We start from the raw sequence: 18,611 nt of genomic DNA, 5'->3' as shown, positions 1-18,611 counted from the left end.
GGGGAAACAATCACATGTCATTTGCATGGGAATGCAAGGAGAGCATGATGCAATCATTTTAGCATCAGCCCTGTCTCTGAGCACCTTCCCCAGATGAAAATAAAAACAATGGAGTGAGAGAAGCAGCCAGAGATTTTGTATAAAACTCTGACAATGGTATGTGGGAAATTACTGCTTTCTTATTAACCCTTCTTGAGTCCGTGTTGTAATACACACACACACACACACACACACACACACACACACATACCACACATGCTTGCATTTTGTTTTTGTTCGGAAAGTAAAATTTAAACCTCACTTAGGGTAATTAAACACCCTTCTTAATGTTCACTGCAAAGCCCTGGGCAGCTGGCACACTTAGTTGTCTCTAGAAAAAAAAAAAAAGAAAATCTGTCTTTGCAAATTAAAAAGATAATAGGAATTTGAAGAGGAAAAATAATTGAGTGAGGATTCTCATCTCTAGTAATTTTAATTATGTAATCATTCTGCCGTTTTCTACCAATAATTTTCAAGTTGATTTTCCATTGAGGGAAAGTTTTTGTTTTTGTTTTTAAAGCAGGAAAACACCACTTTCATCTTTGCTTGATCTAGCAGGTAGTTTATAGGTAAATATGGCAAAAAAAAAAAGCAGTTATTTCTCTGCGCAGGGGCTTTATGAGACTTTTCCAAATCATACTTTGTCCAGACAAGCAGGCACGGCAGGACGTCTGAGCCAGCCTGTCTGACCTTGTTAGGAGTATGTGTGCAAACTCATATTGCTCTTTGGATCTTCCTTGAAAACAGGAGAAAACAAGTGTCGAGCGACTTGTTGGGCATGTATCCATTGAAAACCTGGGATTTCTATTTAATTCTCACATGCACCCTTCCATTGTGAGCATGTCACACTGGCTTTGCAGAGCAGCCTGCCTGTTAATGAAGGCCAGGCGGGCCACCCAAGTCTCGCAGTGATCCCAGACGGCTCGGGAGGTGGGACTTGAACCACTTTTGAAAAGAAAGCTCCATTTTCTGCTTTGGTGAGTCACGATTGTCCGCCAGGCACATTAGAATAAATCGCCCAGTAGGTACTGCATTGTCATAAAGTTCCCAACTATTACAAAATAGTTTCTAGCAGAGCACCTTTTTTCCTGGGCCATTCATGTGGAATGAGCTCCGAAAGCCATACCCAGGCAGAAACGCTCATGCCTTTCTTGCTCCCTAGACCCTACAAGTTTGTGTAAAGAATTTGGTGATGATAGGTGGGGGGGGTGCCTTGTGTTTAGGTGGTGAAAAGAAGTACCCGAAGGTGTAGCCGCTTCCACACTGTTCAGGAGAGCAGAGAATAACAGCGATTTCTCTTTTCAGATGCCCCCTTCCCACTCCCAACATTAGCCTGGGAAGGCAGAGTCGGTTTTCTGTGACATTTGAAAAACACCTTCTCTGGCTACATGTTAAATATTACTTCTCCAGTATCTGAACACATCAAATGGGGTAATTTGGGAATATTAGCAAAAATTCTGGGCCACAAAAAGTCTCATGGACACACATACACACAAAACACATAATTAGGAGCCTCCTTAATGCTAAACTAGTTTGTCAGACATTTATTTCCTAAATTTAAAGGAAGATTTGATTGGGAGAAAAATTTGGCTTGCCTACTATAAGTTGGGGTATAGATATAGGCTACTGTTCTGTCTGAGGGGATATACTTTTTGTCTTTTTTTTTTCTTTTTGGCTCACACCCGGCGATGCACAGGGGTCACTCCTGGCTCTGCACTCTGGAATTACCCCTGGTGGTGCTCAGGGAACCATATGGGATGCTGGGAATCGAACCCGGGTTGGCCGCGTGCAAGGCAAACGCCCTACCCGCTTCTTGTCTTTTGATAGCTAGCTGTTACTAGAAATTAGGAATGTGGTTTTTAATTTATAGATATTCAAATTTTAATTTATAGATATTCAAATTATAGGCAGTACATAAATACTACCTTAAATTTTTTTTGCCTTATTTTTTGTTTTGTTTTGTTTTGTTTTGGGGTCAAACCTGGCTGTGTTCAGGTCTTACTCCTGGCTCTGAACTCAAGGATCACTCCTGGTCAGCATGGGGAAACATATGGGATGCCAGGGATTATATCTGGGTTAGTCACAGGCAAAGAAAGCTGCTGTATTTTTCTCCAGCCCCTTTTGCCTTACTTTAAAAATAGAGGACATATGGGGGGCAGTGAGTACTCCTACACTCCAAATCCTGGCAATAATTTGCCAGTGGTGTGGACCTGACAGGGTCTCGCAAGAGATGGCTGGGTAGGCCACCAGGGATTTGAGGCTATATTTGAAGATGCTGGAGTAATCCAGCTCAGGGCTTTTGCACATGCCTGGTACAGGCTCCAGCCTTTAAACCACATCCCTGGCAACTGTTTGCTTTTATCTTGGGGCACACTGTGAGGTATAAAGTGCCAGGAGAAAATATATAGCCCTTGAATAGTGAGGCTCATTAACAATGACAGAAAATTTATTATCACCATCCTCATTATTCATCACAATTACAGAAAATTTGTATGTGACATGCTTTATTGGAAACACTTTATTTTGGATATAGTTAATTCTCACAACAAACTTCTAAACTAGGCACTATAATGGTTCCTGAGTCAGAGATGGGGTAACTGAGACACAGAGAAGTGATTTGGCCAATAGTACAGAGTTAGTAAGTGGTAGAGCTTGTATGTAGATACAGTTATACAAATCACTCAGTGCATTGTGGCAAGGACTCTCAGAGGCGCTTCCATAGGATGAGAGGGTGGCTAAGAGGGAGAGGCCCTCAGGGAGCCAAGTGGCGCCTGTACGCAGGGCCAGGACGGGTGGAGCGGTGGCGGCTCTTAGAACTCTGAACTGCAAAAGATGCTTCCAGACACCATGCCAATCTGAATTTCAGATCCAGGGCACCCCACCAGAAGGGGCAGGTTAGATCCTCCACCTGCCCCAGCAGAACCCTGTCAGCCCAAGACCTCCAACCCAATTGCCACCATGCGAGACCGGCCCCCATAGGCTCTGGCAAACCTCTCGCATGAATGTATTTATTGTAAAACTCAGATATGTGGGTTTTTATTATTTTATTTTTTATTATTTATTTTTTATTAGCGAATCACTGTGAAGTACAGTTACAAAGTTACAAACTTTCGTGTTTGCATTTCAGTCATATAATGATCGGTTACCCATCCCTCCACCAGTGCCAATTCCCCTCCACCAATGTTCCCAGTATCCCTCTCACCACCACCACCCCATCTCCCACCTCCCCACCCTGCCTCCGAGGCAGGGTATTCCCTTTTGTTATCTCTACTTTTGGGTGTTGTAGTTTGCAATAGAGGAATTGAGTGACCATCGTGTTCGGTCTATAGTCTACTTTCAGCATGCATCTTTCAACCCGAATGGGTCCTCCCAACATCCTTTACTTGGGGTTCCCTTTTCTATCTGAAAAAATTTGCCTTTCCCCCCAGCATGTGGGGCCTGTAGGTATGTGGGTTTTGTGACTGAAATCTTCAGGCTTCCACCAAGTTGGGGACAGTAACCTCCCCCTATTTCCCTTTTCTCCTGGGAGCCTGGCAGCCACATCCATTTCAGGCTATGGTGCTGAAAATGCTCACTAACTGGCCATGATCCAGAGACTCAAAAAAGATCAACAAGCTGCAGAGATGCCTCCGGAGTCCAAAGTCACCATGCAGTTAATAGTTTAACTCCAGTTGTATCACTCCATCAAAGTGTTAGAATTCCTGGAGCAACATCTCATACTCTACATCACTGGTATACAGGAGTAGCACACCACATTGGTTGGGATGTAAAGTAGAAGATAACCACAAGGCTTAACCTGTAAACAACATGTTACTAATCTTTTATACAAGACCTTAATGGCTCCAGGTTGAGATACAATAATCTTCACACTTTTTTTAAAAGGAAATCTATTTTGATCATTTTTAAGCAAATTAATCATAGCAAGCGATACTAAATAAATCATTTAGAGCCTGCTATAGGGGCAGGATTGGGTGGTGGTTGGGAAAATAGGAAATAATGGTGGTGAGAAGGTGGAATGGTGGTGGTATTGGTGTTGGAATATTGAATGTAATAAATCAATGTGAACAGTTTTATAAAAGTAAAATAAAAAAAAGAGAGAGAGGTTAGGGGCAAGTCCCAAAGACAAGACAATGGTTCAAGTTCCAACGTAAATGAAAGAAGGATTTCATCGGGTAGAGACCAGGGTCAGGTAAAAGGATGATACATTAGACACTTTTATGGGTGAACACTGATCTGGGAGTTGTTCTTATTACTGTGGACTCTGTTTCAGTACTCAGATTCAGGACTTGGTATATTATAGATGCTTACATTATCAAATAATTACCTCATCCAAAAAGTGGGCTTCTGTAAATAGAAAATAGTTTCAGTGGCTAACACATACGCGGAAGCAAAGGTAACTAGAAGATTCCAGCAGCACTGAGGGTATGTGTGGGCAAGGGGGAGCATAAGGTGTGTGGAAGGTCAGCAATATAGCTGGGAAAAAAAGAGAACCACTTATTACTTGGTCCCCATGGGACAGAACCACTGTCTGCCAAGCACCATTATATGCTTTGTGTTTTTTCACCCTAATCAATATGGCAGATATTTATTATCATCATTTTACTGATGAGCACACTAAGTACTGGAAGATGAGGTGGCTGAAGATGATATTGGGGCTAGTTCAGTGACTAGTTCAATGTTGAGTATTAGAGTCCACTACTTTCTGGATGCGAAGCCTAAACTTTCCACTTTACTATAGAAGGTTATAGCCATTCATGGAGGTTCTTGCCTTCCTGTCAACTGGATTTTTCACAGCAGTACTACATTTTAGACAACCTGGCAGAAGATTGAGGAGGTGAGGGAGAGAGGAATAAACAAGGTCAGCAAAAAATGGGAATCTGAACATGTGATATCAGAAGAAAGGAAAGAGTTGTTTTTTTTTCTCCTAGAGAGAGATTAGAGTTAGAAATCTATAGCTTCCGGTCAGAAACAAAGCACAGTGGTGAAGGCACACCTTGTGCATGGCCAATCCTTGTTCAATCCTTGGCATTGCATATGGTTCTCTGAACACTGACAGGAGTGATCCTTGGGCACAAAGTCAGTAGCAAACCTTGAGAACAGAGTCAGGAATAAGCCCTGAGCACCACCAAGTGTGGCCCCCAAACAAAGCAAAACAGAACAAATGAAACAAAATAACAACAAAAATTCACAGGTCAGTAGTTCTCAGTGGGTTTCCAGCCACCACCATCATCATCATCAAACTTCTAAGAAATACACATTTATCAGGCCAGAGCGATAGTATAGCAGACAGGGTGCTTGTTTTGCACATGGCTGACCTGGGTTCGAATCCTGGCATCACATATGGTCCCCTGAGCCTGCGAGGGGTGATCTCTGAGCCCAGAGCCAAGGGTAATCCTGAACACTGCAGGGTGTATTCCAAAACAAAATAAAAAACAGAAATACAAAATTACTGACTAAATAAGAAGCCCTGATGTCCCCTCATGTTTGAAAAGGTATCATAAAGCTTATGTGTGGCCTGCCTTTGAGTGGCTGAAAAGAGCATCCAAGGTGCACCTTTGGACTAGGTATATAATTGGTAAGTAATTTGTTACTTTATGTACTTTAGTATCTGGCAATAACCATTCCACTAACCTAATTTTTGTTCCTAATGAATGTGATGCCTCTAGGTACTTCATAAAAATGGAATTAAATAATTATTGTCTTCTTATGACTGGTTTATTTTAACAATGTCTTTAGGGTTCATTGGTAGTGTAGCATATGTCAGAATTTTCTTTCTTTTAAAAATGGAATGATGGCCCATTATATATGTATATAATACATAAAGATATATCTATTTTAACATATATCACATTTTATTTATCCATTCACCCATTTCACTTCCACTTTTTGACTGCTGTGAATAATGGTTTTATGAATGTGGCTATACAACTATCTCCTGAGACTCTGCTTTCATCTACTCAGATTGATCCTAGAGATATGCGGGTTCATGTGATGTAGTTTTGAATGTTTGAGGTGAGCCATTTTGTTTTCCATACTATCCTTTTAGATTTCTAACAATGCACAAGAGTTGCAATTTCTCTATTATTTTTTTAATAACTCTTCTTTTATTTTTTATTGTTTTGTTTGTTTTGGTTTGTTTGGGGGGAGATACACCTACCTGGTGGTGTTTAGGGCTTTGTTCTGGCTCTGTGCTCAGGAATCACACCTGGCAGTGCTGGGGGGGACAATGGTTTCCATGAGAAACCATTTTGACTTTTGCCTGGAGCGCAGGGACCCTGGTAGGATAGCTGGCGCACGGCAAGAAGTCTCCTATTCCTAATGGCTCCTGACAGGAGGAAGGGGAGAGCCAAGGGAAGCAGGACCCTCTGGGAGAGCGCTGATGGTCTAGCCCTCTGCTAGCAGGACCGCCAGCGTGGAGATGGGAGCTGGTGACAGCGCCTTATGTGTGAGTAGTTAATGTTTCTTAGCAAGCACTTCTAAAAGAAATTGGTATGTAATGACAGCACTCACTGGAAAACAGGCCGATTAGAAAATGCACTAACTTATCTGGTATTCATTTGAAAAGTAAATGGATGCACGGCAAGGTGAGAGTTCACTATCAATTCAAATATTTTCATGTAACAGGCTCTGGCACTCCTGCTTTAATTCAAGCAGAAACACAAGTATGAATAATCAAACTAGATGACGCTCATCAAGAACCTTTGTGCCTTGCACCATTTCAAATGGTCATTGAAGCTTAATGGCAAAAAATTTACATTCTTCCTTTAATTTGTATTCTATTCCTTTCTTCTGAATGATGTGATTGTGGCTTTGCTGAGCCTTCTGTATTATTTTGATGCAAATGCTGTGTTGTGTGTGCCTGAGTCCAATTTCCTGGCTTTGGCTTAGGAAGAGGAATGGCTGTGAAAATAGTTTAAAATCAGGGTTATTTAAAGAGTTTATAACTACTGCGTCTAATGAGTGAAACAGCGTAATTGATGAACGCAGGCTTTGGAGATTCCTTAATGGCCCTAGGTTAACAGAGGCCCACAAAGGAAAGAAAAAACAGCAGGAAAAAAACCACTGTTTACTGGGATTCCTTTTCCCAGACCGAATATTAGACTTTATTCTGGTTGCCAGCGACAAAAGAATGAAAGAATTTGTAATTCAAGCAAAACTCCACTCGGAGGGGAAGGAATGCTTTATTGAGATAGGGGGGTTGTTGGCGAAAGACAGCGAACATCGGGCCCCAAGGGCCATTCTGGAATGTAATGTATGCACAAACTAATTTATGATGCTGAGACTAATTTCCATTTCTTGTGCTTGGAGTTGCCTGACTAATTACAGGGATGTTTTCTTAACTTTAGTAATTACGCGCAGCGCTTCTGCCCGGCGCCTGGGCAAATGAGCGCAGTACTGGGGGAGCGTGCCGCCCAGGAGGCCCGCATCCCTGCCTGAAGCCCCCGCTCGGACCAGCGCCCACACCGGGAGCATCTGGAGGAATATTTGATGGAACGCCCTGTAATTGGATGAACTGGCTTAATTAGGAGAAGTTTGTGGGCCAGGGAAGCCAGCAGGTCTGTGTCGGGATCTGAAGGGTCTGCAGGCCCTTCCTAGGAGACCTGCACGAGGCTGCTCCCACTGAGCGCGCCCGCCCACGCGGGGGGCGGCTGCACTTCTAAAGAAATCCGAGTGGACGAGTGTGTCCAACTAACAAGTAACGTCTGTCCTGCCCTTATATAATTTAGCTGCTCAAGAGACAGAGCAAGGGCTGCTGCCAAGGGTTGGCATAGTGGGCACAGAGTCCACCTCTGGCAGATGTGCCTATGATTAGATGGGCCCTTTCTGCAATGGGGACCATAATGTCTAGAAGGAGAAAATCATCTATGGATTTTAAATTCACCATATTGACTTACTCCTTTCATGTTCTGGAGACATTTCCTTTCTCTCACTTGGAGAGACAGCAAGGGAGAAACTAAAAGGTGTGTGTGTGTGTGCTTGAATGTACATGCATGCATGTGTAGGTGTGTTTCTTCTGCTCAGTGATTTTTTTGTTTATGCTTTCACAAAAACACCGTGGTGATACTTATTTTTGACATGCTTTCAGAAAACACTAAATTATTGCAATAATCTGTTTCCACTTTATCAAATTAAAATGGTTTCTCTTCTTTTTAGAGATAAAGTGATTTGTACATCAGTACTACGCAAGACACAGAAAAAAATGATCTTTCTCCTGAATATCTCATTAGATAAAAACATTTGATGAAATGCACTTCAAACCATTCATGATAACATTTTATACTAAGCTTAAAAAATGGGTAACTTGTATCAAAATAGACTTTGCTGGGGACAACTCTGTTGAATTTTCAACGGACCTTTGAAAAATATTAATGGGCTTCATTTTGAAATTTAAAAATAAATTTCAAATGTATCCGGAGACTTATTCACTAAATGAAACCTTCATCAGAGCTAGTACTAAATTCGTTTTTTAAGTTTGATTTCCCAGTTGAATAATAAATATTTCAGAGAACATTAACTTAGGTTTAAAAAAAGGGGGGATACAAAGGTATGATGAAAATAATCAAAAACACTTCAGATGTCAAATTGGACATCAGAAGAGTGATTATTTCTGCCAATATAGCTTTTCAATCAACAGAGAAAGAAGATGTACTGGGAAATTGGAATGATGTATAGAATAAACTTATGCTGTACCTGGGATTCTGCCTGCTATGACAGAACTTGGATTCCTTTCTGTTGTGTGTGTTTTCCTCTTAGTACAACCCACACTGGAAAAAATTTCTCTTTCATTCATTCATGTGAACCTGATGTATTTGCTCATGTGATGGAAAGAAAGGAACAAAAAAGAAATATAATTATTTTGACACAGTCTTTTTAAAAATAGGTTATTATTCCTATTTAATGCAAAGTGGTTTACACTGCCATTAAGAAGGGGAACCTGGGGCTGAAACGATAGCACAGTGGGTAGGGTTTGCAGAGGCCAACCCGGGTTCGATTCCCAGCATCCTGTATGGTCCCATGAGCACCGCCAGGAGTAATTCCTAAGTGCAGAGCCAGGAATAAGTCCTTGTGCATTGCCAGGTGTGACCCAAAAAGAAAAAAAAAAGAAGAAGAAAGGGAACCTGCTGTCCTTGGTCTGTAAACTATAAGCATTCAGAAGGTGCAGTGCCAGGCAATCAGCAGCTAGGAAGGATCCTTTCAGAGCAGTGAGAAATGCAAACCTTTCACTCTTCCTCCCAGAATTCTCTGTGCCTTACATTTTACAAGAAAGACCTTGTTTTAATATTGGGAGAAGGAGAAAACTATGTCAAAGAAGGTTTATCTCATTCATTCATCATTTTCTTTTCTTTCTTTTCTTTTCGTGTATGTGTGTGTGTGTGAAAGAGAGAGAGAGAGAGAGAGAGAGAGAGAGAGAGAGAGAGAGAGAGAGAGAGAGTTGGACCACATTCCACTATGATTACTTCTGGTTCTGTGCTCAGAGATCACCCCTGGTGGTGCTCAGGGGACCACTGGAAGATGGAAGCAGGGCTCGCATGCCAGGAAAATGCCTTAAACCCAGTACTATTTTTCTGGTTTCATTCATCGTTTTTCTTTTTTGAATAGTTTTTATTTGTTCTGAAAGTCTTTAGCAGGAGACCTGGAATGTGTCAGTCTCTGAAATAGGTCTTGGAGGAGAGCTGCACTTTCCATCAATCATCCTCAGTCTGTCTGTTCTGAGAGCAGCGCAGATACCTGTAAATATAGTGGCTTCTTCAGGGGAGAAGAGTGTTCATTTCTGTCCCCATTCCATTTTCCCCTTGAAGCAGGCTAAGAAAAGAACACCTCAGGGACCCAAAAACCTTCTTTTTGAACCACCCCACATTATGGAGGGGGCCCAGGTGTCCCATCTCAGAAATCTCATTTGTAAATAGAAGATCAAAGGCAAGTCCATATCTCACTGGCCTTAAAGTGCTCCTCTGGCTTTCAGGGGGAGGAAGGGATCAAAGTCACATGCAGAGACCATCTCACTGATGAATAATTTACATGCACAGCAGGTGGGAAGGAGTTAGTACACAGAGATCCCTTTGAAGAGGAAAAAATATCAGTGCCTTCCCAGCAACAGTGACATTGGGGGAGGAAGCCATTCAGCAGGGAGCTTGGGCTGTGACCTTGACACTGAGTCTCAGGAAAGCTCTGGGCAGGACTTGTTGATTTTGAGCTTTGGAGGATTTTTAAACACACATTTGCTTATTCACTACCTAAGTGGTGAATGAGCTCAGCCTCTCTAGTAGATTTAACTCTGTTGCCAGAAACCTGCATGGAAAGAACTTTGGTGTTCCCTACTTAGTTTTTAGCTACCCATTTTCCTGTAGAGTAATAAATATGTTCGAAACAAAAGTGCTGGGCTGGAGAGTTAGCTTAACAGACTGGAGTACATGCTTGGCACGTAGGAGGCCTGGGTTTGATCCTGACACAGCTCAGGGAGTGACCCCCAAGCACCAAGCCAGGAGTAGCCCCTGAGCACCAGTTGTTAGATGTGGCCCCCAAACAGAAACAAAACAACATCTACAAAATCCCACAAAAATGCTTTTAGACATATGTGTATTTGGATTAAGTGAGGCTACTAATATGCTACAAATGAAAATCCCTTCTCTTTTTTCAAGACATAGGCATAAGAACTGACTTTTGAAAAACAGTCAAATCCATGTTTCAGCAACAAAACAAATCAAAACAACAAATGACACACACAGAAAGATTCATTCAGCTTTTCATTAATGTGCAAACATGTTACTCTCTCATCTGTCTTAATTTTAGATGCTGACATCATTCATGCATTTTAAATTATTAGCCTGGTAATCACTTCCTTAAAATAATTTCAGCACTCAGCTTCAATAAAATAGATTTCTTTCAAAGATCCCTTAGTTTAATGCGCTCAGTGTTACTTTCTGTATCACACAGGTCAATTTAATTCAGCGTGGCTCTCTCTGCCCAGCTAAACAATTGCTTTTCAGTCTCTGGAGAGCGTGCTGAATGCAGCCAAGAAGACCCATCTAGAGACGGCCTTCAACACTTTTGCTCATAAAAACTTGACATCTGAAGTCCCACTCTTTATTAATCTCTTGTCAAAGAGTTAGTCAAGATTTCTGGAAAAAAGTCAATGCCATAAATCATTACTAATGATTCAATAATGAATGATATTAAAAGTGGAAAGAATGAAGCACTTTAGGGACAGCTGTAGCTGGCATCTAGTGTCCAAGCTGACCCTCCTGTGTGGCTGCACCTCTCATCTGCAGCCTGCTTTCCTCTGCAGCCCTGGGCTGAATAAGCCTGTCTGGCCCCTGGTGACTTAAGTGAAACCAGATCTCTTCAGGTAGTCAGACCTCTGCCCACCCTTTAAGTTTTTGCTTTTCTCTTACTGAGGTGGCCCCACCACTTGTTTTCTTGTATGTGTCTTAGTTAACCTTTCTCCAGAAGCAGATTCCCAGACAAGGTTGTGGGTGCGAGTAGTTTGTTTGAGGGGCAACTCCAGAAAGTCCTCATGGAGAAAAAAAGACATGAAGGAGGTCGTCATGACAGCCTGCATGAGCGGATGATAGGTGTGGGCTGACGGGTCTCAATCCTGCTAGGGTCCCTTGGGAGGTGATATATGGAGTCACAGCTGGAATAGTTATCCATCAGCTTTTGTTTGTTATTGGCTGGGGAACAAGTACAAATACTTCAGTTTGAGAAAGCCTCTTCCGAGTTGTGGACTGTAATGAAGAAATACAAGTTATTTCTTGTATTCAAATATAAGAGAAAATACAAGTTCAAAGTCACCATACCAGGTAGGAACAACCACACAGCAACACAGTGCTCTTCCGGCCTGTTTCTTCAGCCAAAAGTATGAGCATGAACCCCTGGATATCAAGCACCTTCCTTTAGCCTGTTGTGTAAAATTGACTAAAGGATTTCTTGGGGGGTTGTTCCAGACTCTAGTTAGATTCTGCAGTGATTTCTGCTCAACATGAGTGTTTGCTTTAAAGATTACCACCAGTTTCCCATAACAGGGACCTCACTGCTGCCTGACAATCACGGAGGAACAATGATCTTGACCCCAGGTCCACCTTATCCCAGGCAACAGTCAGAAGTTTTGTTACAAACATTTTGTGGCTTGATTTGAAAGAGCGAACTAGGCCAACTGAAGCATCTCTTTCAAGAATCTGAGCTAATGGGTTGGAGATACAGAAAGGAGGGTATGGATATGCAACTACGTATGCCTTGCCTGCTGTGGATCCAGGTTCAATCCCCAGCATCACACAGACCCTCACGCATCATCAGGCACAGCCCTGGAGCAGACTTCCCAACCCCACACACTGTTAGGGTGGCTCGAGCAATCCCCAACACCACAAGATTCAAGCCCCACTGCATTGCCAGGAGAGGGGGCTTGAGTACTAGAGTAAAGAAGCAGGGAAGATGTGCTGGTGAGTGGTGGGGAGCAGCTGCTCGAAGGTTGCACTAGAAATGACTTTGTAGTGAGATTCTTTGTAGTGAGAACATTAGATTCTCATAAATGTTCTTCTCTTCTCTCCTCCCCTCTTCTCTCCTCTCCTCTGCCCTCCTGTCTTTTCTCCTCCTCTCCCCTCCCATCCTCTCATCTCCCTTCCTCTCCCGCCCCGCCCCTCCTTTCTCCTCCCCTCCCCCTCTCTTCTTCTCCCCTCCCCTTCTCCTCTTCTCCCCTCCTCTTCCCTCTCCACCTCTCCTCTCCCCTCCCCTTTTGTCCTCTCCCCTCCTCTCTGTTCCCCTCCTCTCCCTTCCTTCTTCCTCTATCCCCCTCCCTTTCTCTCCCCTCCCTACCTATCCCTTCCTCTCTTTTTCTTCCCTCCCCTCCCCCTCCCCTCCCTCCTCCTCTTCCCTCCCTACCTTTCTTCTTCTCTCCCCTCCTTTCCTCTCCTTCCCTCTCCTTTCCTTTTCTTTCCTCCCTATTCCTCTCTTCTTCTCCTTTCTCATTGTGCAATGCCATGGATTGAACCCAGGCCCTTACATATACAAGGCAAGTGCTCTGCCACTGAACTATATCTCCAGGCCCTCTTAGTAATCATATGTTGGAATAAATTAATGACTCAGCTATGTAAATTAAATAGGAGAGTAGCAGCCCTGAAATACAAAGGAAACCAGTTGGAAAGAGAATATTCTTAAGTGACACTCATCCATGGTAAGTTCTATAATAAAGATAATAGTTAAACTATCAGATGATCTTAGATTACAAGCACAGGTTTTAAAAACTAGCATTATCCATTTTAGCATATAAGAAAGCACAAATATGGAGAGGATCAAATAATGTTCTTGGGGGCAGGGAGGGACAAAGCTCACAGGCGGAACCAGGCTGTGTGGCTTAGGCAAGTCTGCTGTTCCTCCTGCATTTCAGGTCTTTCCACAGGCCTGGTGAAGTAGAACAGTGTTGAGGCCACTATCAGTGTCTGAGACACTATCCTATGGTCTTAGATTTCCACCAGACAGCACCTCTGTTGCTCCATGCCTATTCTTCCACAGCTCCTTCCTCTTCACTTCCCTAACTGAAGACAGCTTATGTAGTTTTGTTCCTTACAACCAAAGAGAAAAACTTTTAAAAGGAGAGCAGAGATGGCTTTGAATAGCCTCTTGAACTTCCTTCAGAGTATCTGCCTGGAGACTGGTTTTGGTTCCACATATCTCTCTTCTGCTGTTTAATAAATTACTAAAGCTTAATGATTCAGCACAATGCAATATTTATTTTTTTTTCATGAGCCTAGGGGTTAAATAATGTCCTCTAAATAAGTTCATATTAAAGTTATAATCCCCAAGTCCCCAGACTATGGCTATAGGGAATAGGGCCTTTACAGAGGTGATTTAGTCATACAGGTCATTATGGTTCAATATGACTGATGTCCTCAAAAGTAGATGAGGTTTGGATGCAGATAAAACCAGGGGGAGATGCTGTGAAGGCAAAGCAGGGCGAAGATAGTTAAGGAGAGAAACCTAGTGGAGAGCCATCCTTCTGGCTTTCAGAAAGAACCGACTTGTGAATATCCCAATTTTAGATTTCCAGCCTTGAGAACCATGAGAAAAGTAATTCATATTGTTTAACTGGCAGTCTTTTTTTCTTTGTTATGGCCACTCCACCAGACTTACAAAACTGTGGTAGCTTATCTGTGCTCTTTGGGGTGTTTTCCTGGGAGGCCAGGAGGCTAAAAGCTAGAATCACCCAAAAGCTCCTAACTCATGTGTCTGATGATCTGATGTTTTCTATGGGCTAGTGCTGAGGCTAGCTGAAATATCTCCATATGACCTCTCTTTACACCTGCTCATTCTTGAAGTCTAGGTTCTGAGAGTAGAACCTGTTAGGTGGATGCCCTAGCATTAAAGTCACTCAGAGACATTTCTGTTACATTAAAATTATCTATTTTAACAGATAAGAAAGCACAAGTACGGAGAGGATCAAATAACACTGGGGGGGGGGGTGGAGAGAGACAAAGCTCACAGGTGGAGCCAGGCTTGAAATAGGCTGTGTGGCTTAGGCAAGTCTGCTGTTCCTCCTGCATTTCAGGTCTTTCCACAGGCCTTGCTGAAGTAGAACAGTGAGCCACAATGTCCAGTTTCTACTGCACAGGAGGGAAATCAGACTTCCCACCTTTTGAGGGAGAAAGAGTCAAAAACTAAAACAGAAGCAACTTGCAGATATGTTAAAATCACCACATGAGGCAAGTCAAGCAACATTCTTGTTCCTATGAGGGCCTCAAGAGAGGAGTCTATTTAACAGCTTGAACTCCTGCTCTATTCTCATGAATATAGTTGGCAGAAGTCACATGCTCTAAGTGTGACACAGGGGAAGTCATTGTATGTTGTCAACGTTGTTTGGCAACTTGTCAGATATTAAAAGGTAATATAAACTACATAAAACTAAAAAAGTTAGCACTGTTGATTCATTGACATGCCCCGACATGTCCTGTTATAAAGTTAATCACCACATGACTTTTGAATCAACATTCTGGAGGAAATTGAGCCAGTTGTGCCCTTACATTCTGGGATGGTTGCTTATTTTCTACTATTACAACCTGATAACTAAATAAAAGATTGAAGTAGATAGGGCATTTTATAGCCAATATAAAGTTATGGCAATTGATAATTTTCTAAACTGTCATCAAAAAAAAGTTAATGAACAAAAGACAACCTACTAGAGATAGTGAATTGGCATCTAGATAAGCAAGAAGAGAAATTCAGAAGATGTGAAATACGTGAGATACGTGGAATTTACCATCAGAAATTGTTTGCCTCAGACCTCACAACAATAGGGAAACTTTCCAGGGGAAGGAAAATGGAGCTCCTTTCTCTCCATCTGGGGGCATCAGCTACCTCTCCACAGCTTTCCAACCTTTCCTGCAGCAGTGATCCAAGTTAGCTCATTGGATAATGGCAACTACTCCCCAGGGCCTGTGGATGTTACCCCAACAACCCAAATCTTTTTGATGACAGGAAGACTGAAAGTTGCCATTCCCCAAGAGGGGACATCTACTTATTCTTCCATTAGGGGCACCTGCTCATGCCTGCAAATCACTGGGACATCCCATCACTCTCAGTGCGCATAAATATTAATGGGATGCATGACCCAGGCACTGAAGGCTACCTAGCAGTTATTACAGCAGAGAAGAGAATGCAGCATGACCTTGGGAAACATCATTAGTGAGGTACGTGGTGTATGCATTAAGCAGCATCTTTACCATAGAGATAGATGGCTGTGAAGGATAAACTTAAGAAGTGAGAACATCATAGGCATTCAACTGGCTTCAGACCCATAATTCCCACTTGCAAAAAGCTCTTTTACATTGGTTCAACTCTGAGCTCTCTAATCACCCTCTGAGTGTTGTAAAAATGTTAATGTTTTTGTTCAACTTCTCATTTGAACTCCATCTAAATTAACAAAAGGGACAAAAGATAGAACTGGACGCAGAATCCTTCCATAAAATATAAAACATGCTGGAAGATGCCAAAAAATATGGACTGACAGCAAACCTGACCGATTATACATGTTTCAGACTCTGATAAGGGTATGTAGTTTCTCAAAAATATCTGTACACACCAAAGTACATATTCAAGGCATCTTAGATAGTTGATATTCAGTATCAGTCAGGGTTGTTGCAGGAAAGCCCTGATCTCTAAGAGAATATATCTACTGCTTATAACAAGGCTAAGAGAGAAGGGTTAACTAGAAAATAAACTAGCATGCTGAAGTTTATTTCTGTTTTCTCCGACATGGCCTTCTACTCAAGAAAAATCCAGATAGGAAGCTAGAAGAGGAATGAGCACCAGACAGCAAGGACCTGATTATTAGGGCGTATGTTTCAAACAACTGGCTGAGCTCAAAACAATCTAGGAACACAGATCCCAGAAAAGGTGTGCTATTAGGATACAGAAATGAGAGGTACAGTGGGAAACTATTTGAAAATAAAGAGATAATGCTGTGTACACTTAAAGTCATTATACACATTGAAATGCAAAAGTCAGTTATGAAAAAATGACCACCATGAAGCTGATAGGTTTGGTAAACAAAAAACCTACATATTCATAATTATTGTTTCTAGAAATAAAACAGGGCTGGAGCGATAGCACAGTAGGTAGGGCATTTGCCTTGCACGCGGCTGACCCGGGTTCAATTCCTCCGTCTCTCTCAGAGAGCCTGGCAAGCTACCTTTGGTGTATTGGATATGCCAAAAACAGTAACAAGTCTCACAATAGAGATGTTACTGGTGCCCGCTCGAGCAAGTCGATGAACAATGGGATGACAGTGTTACAGTGTTACAGTGACAGAAATAAAACAAGAAAATGGGACCATATAGAACATAATAAAAGAAAACTTTAGTAAAATAGAGAAATAGTGATAAACAATCCCAAAATAAAATGATGTTAAATGAGCAACACTAATCTATATCCTAGCAAAATCATTACATTCCAAGGCAGCATCACCAATTATAATGATATAAAATAGAAATATTTTGACACTGAATTTACGTTATGATAGTCTACTATGTGTAACATAACATTGCTAGTAGGCCTGAGGATTCCAAAGTGAACAAGGCCAACAAGCTCCTGTCGTGTGTGTCACTTTTCTGGCATAGGTTTTGTCAGGGATGGGGACATGAGGAGGAGAAATAGGAGGAAGGATGGCAAACAAAAAAAGCAAGTAAACTGGTAAGATATTTAGTGTAACCCGCCTCTCTGACAGGCCACCTCTTAGTATTTTGAACATTTGAGCTGGCAAGCACATGGAGAGATGTTCAAGTTGGTGTTCACCAAATGTTGGAAACTGGACTATCAGGTAGGAAGGCTTTTTTTGGGTAATTTTATGGATCACTTGAAAACCAGCAGGTACTTTAAAAATGTAAATAAAAGTTATGGGTTGTAGCTCAGTGGTAGAGAACAGAAGTCTGACAAGTGAGAGGTTCTGAGTTCAATTCCTAACACTGCAATAAAAAGAAAAAAAAGCAAACCAATCAACAAACCCCAAGCTATGTAAAACATTATTCAAAAATTAATAAATAGAAGAATTATATTGGGTCAGCTGATCAGTAAATTTATTTCACCCTGACATCCTTTGTCTTCTCTGCTCCTTGGTAAGGGCTCCACAAAAATGATTAGGTTTAGGTGCTAGATGCCTCACATGTCTACAGATTATCTGGACTGAACTAAGGTACAGTAGGTCATCTGATGGTGATGGCAGAATCATGGAATAATGTGCAAACTTCTTTTCTGACTATTAGTTCTATAGGAATAAGACCATGCAGGAAGAGTTCTCTGTGCCATTGAAGGTGCCTGAGAGCCAGAGAGCTAGTACAGCAGATAAAACACTTACCTTGTACACAGTCAACCAGGGTTTGATCTTCAGCATTGTGATTAGTTCTCTGAGAACTTCCAGTAGTGATTTCTGAGCACAGAGCCAGGAGTTAGCACTAAGCACAGTTGGGTGTGACCCCCAAACAAAAAAAAAAGAAAAGAACGTGTCCAAATTACACAATCCTTTGGATATTTCTGAGATGAGAAACCAAATACTGCCTACCACATGCTCACCAGCAAGAAAATTTTCAGAAGAATTTTTCATCATTTTTCATGAGTTTCATGAATTTCATCAAAAATTCATAATTTTTCATCATTTCCTAAAAATATAATGGTTATTTAATCTATTGAGCTAAAAATGGGGATTAGAAGGATTAATATTGTCAGAATGGCAACCCTGCCCAAAGCATTATATAGATTCAATGCAATTCCTATAATACAAATATTCATGACATTTCTCAAAGGCAGAGATCAAATGTTACTGAAATTTTTATGGAGTAATAAAAACCCCTGAATAGCTAAAGCAATCCTAGGAAAGAAAGAGAAGAAAGGCTTCTCACACTTAGATTTAAATTATACTATTACATTGTTGTGATCAAAACAGTATGGTTCTGGAATAAGCACAGACTCTCAAACTAACAGAACAGAATTGAGTCTAGAGACATATTTTCAGGGTTATACAGTTAATATTTGGCAAAGGAACAAAGAGTATGGAATTGAAGCAAAGAAATACTCTTTAACAATGCTGTTGA

This window comes from Sorex araneus, chromosome 3, assembly GCF_027595985.1.
Source record: "Sorex araneus isolate mSorAra2 chromosome 3, mSorAra2.pri, whole genome shotgun sequence".
NCBI lineage: Eukaryota > Metazoa > Chordata > Mammalia > Eulipotyphla > Soricidae > Sorex > Sorex araneus.
This window is presented reverse-complemented; position numbering follows the sequence as displayed.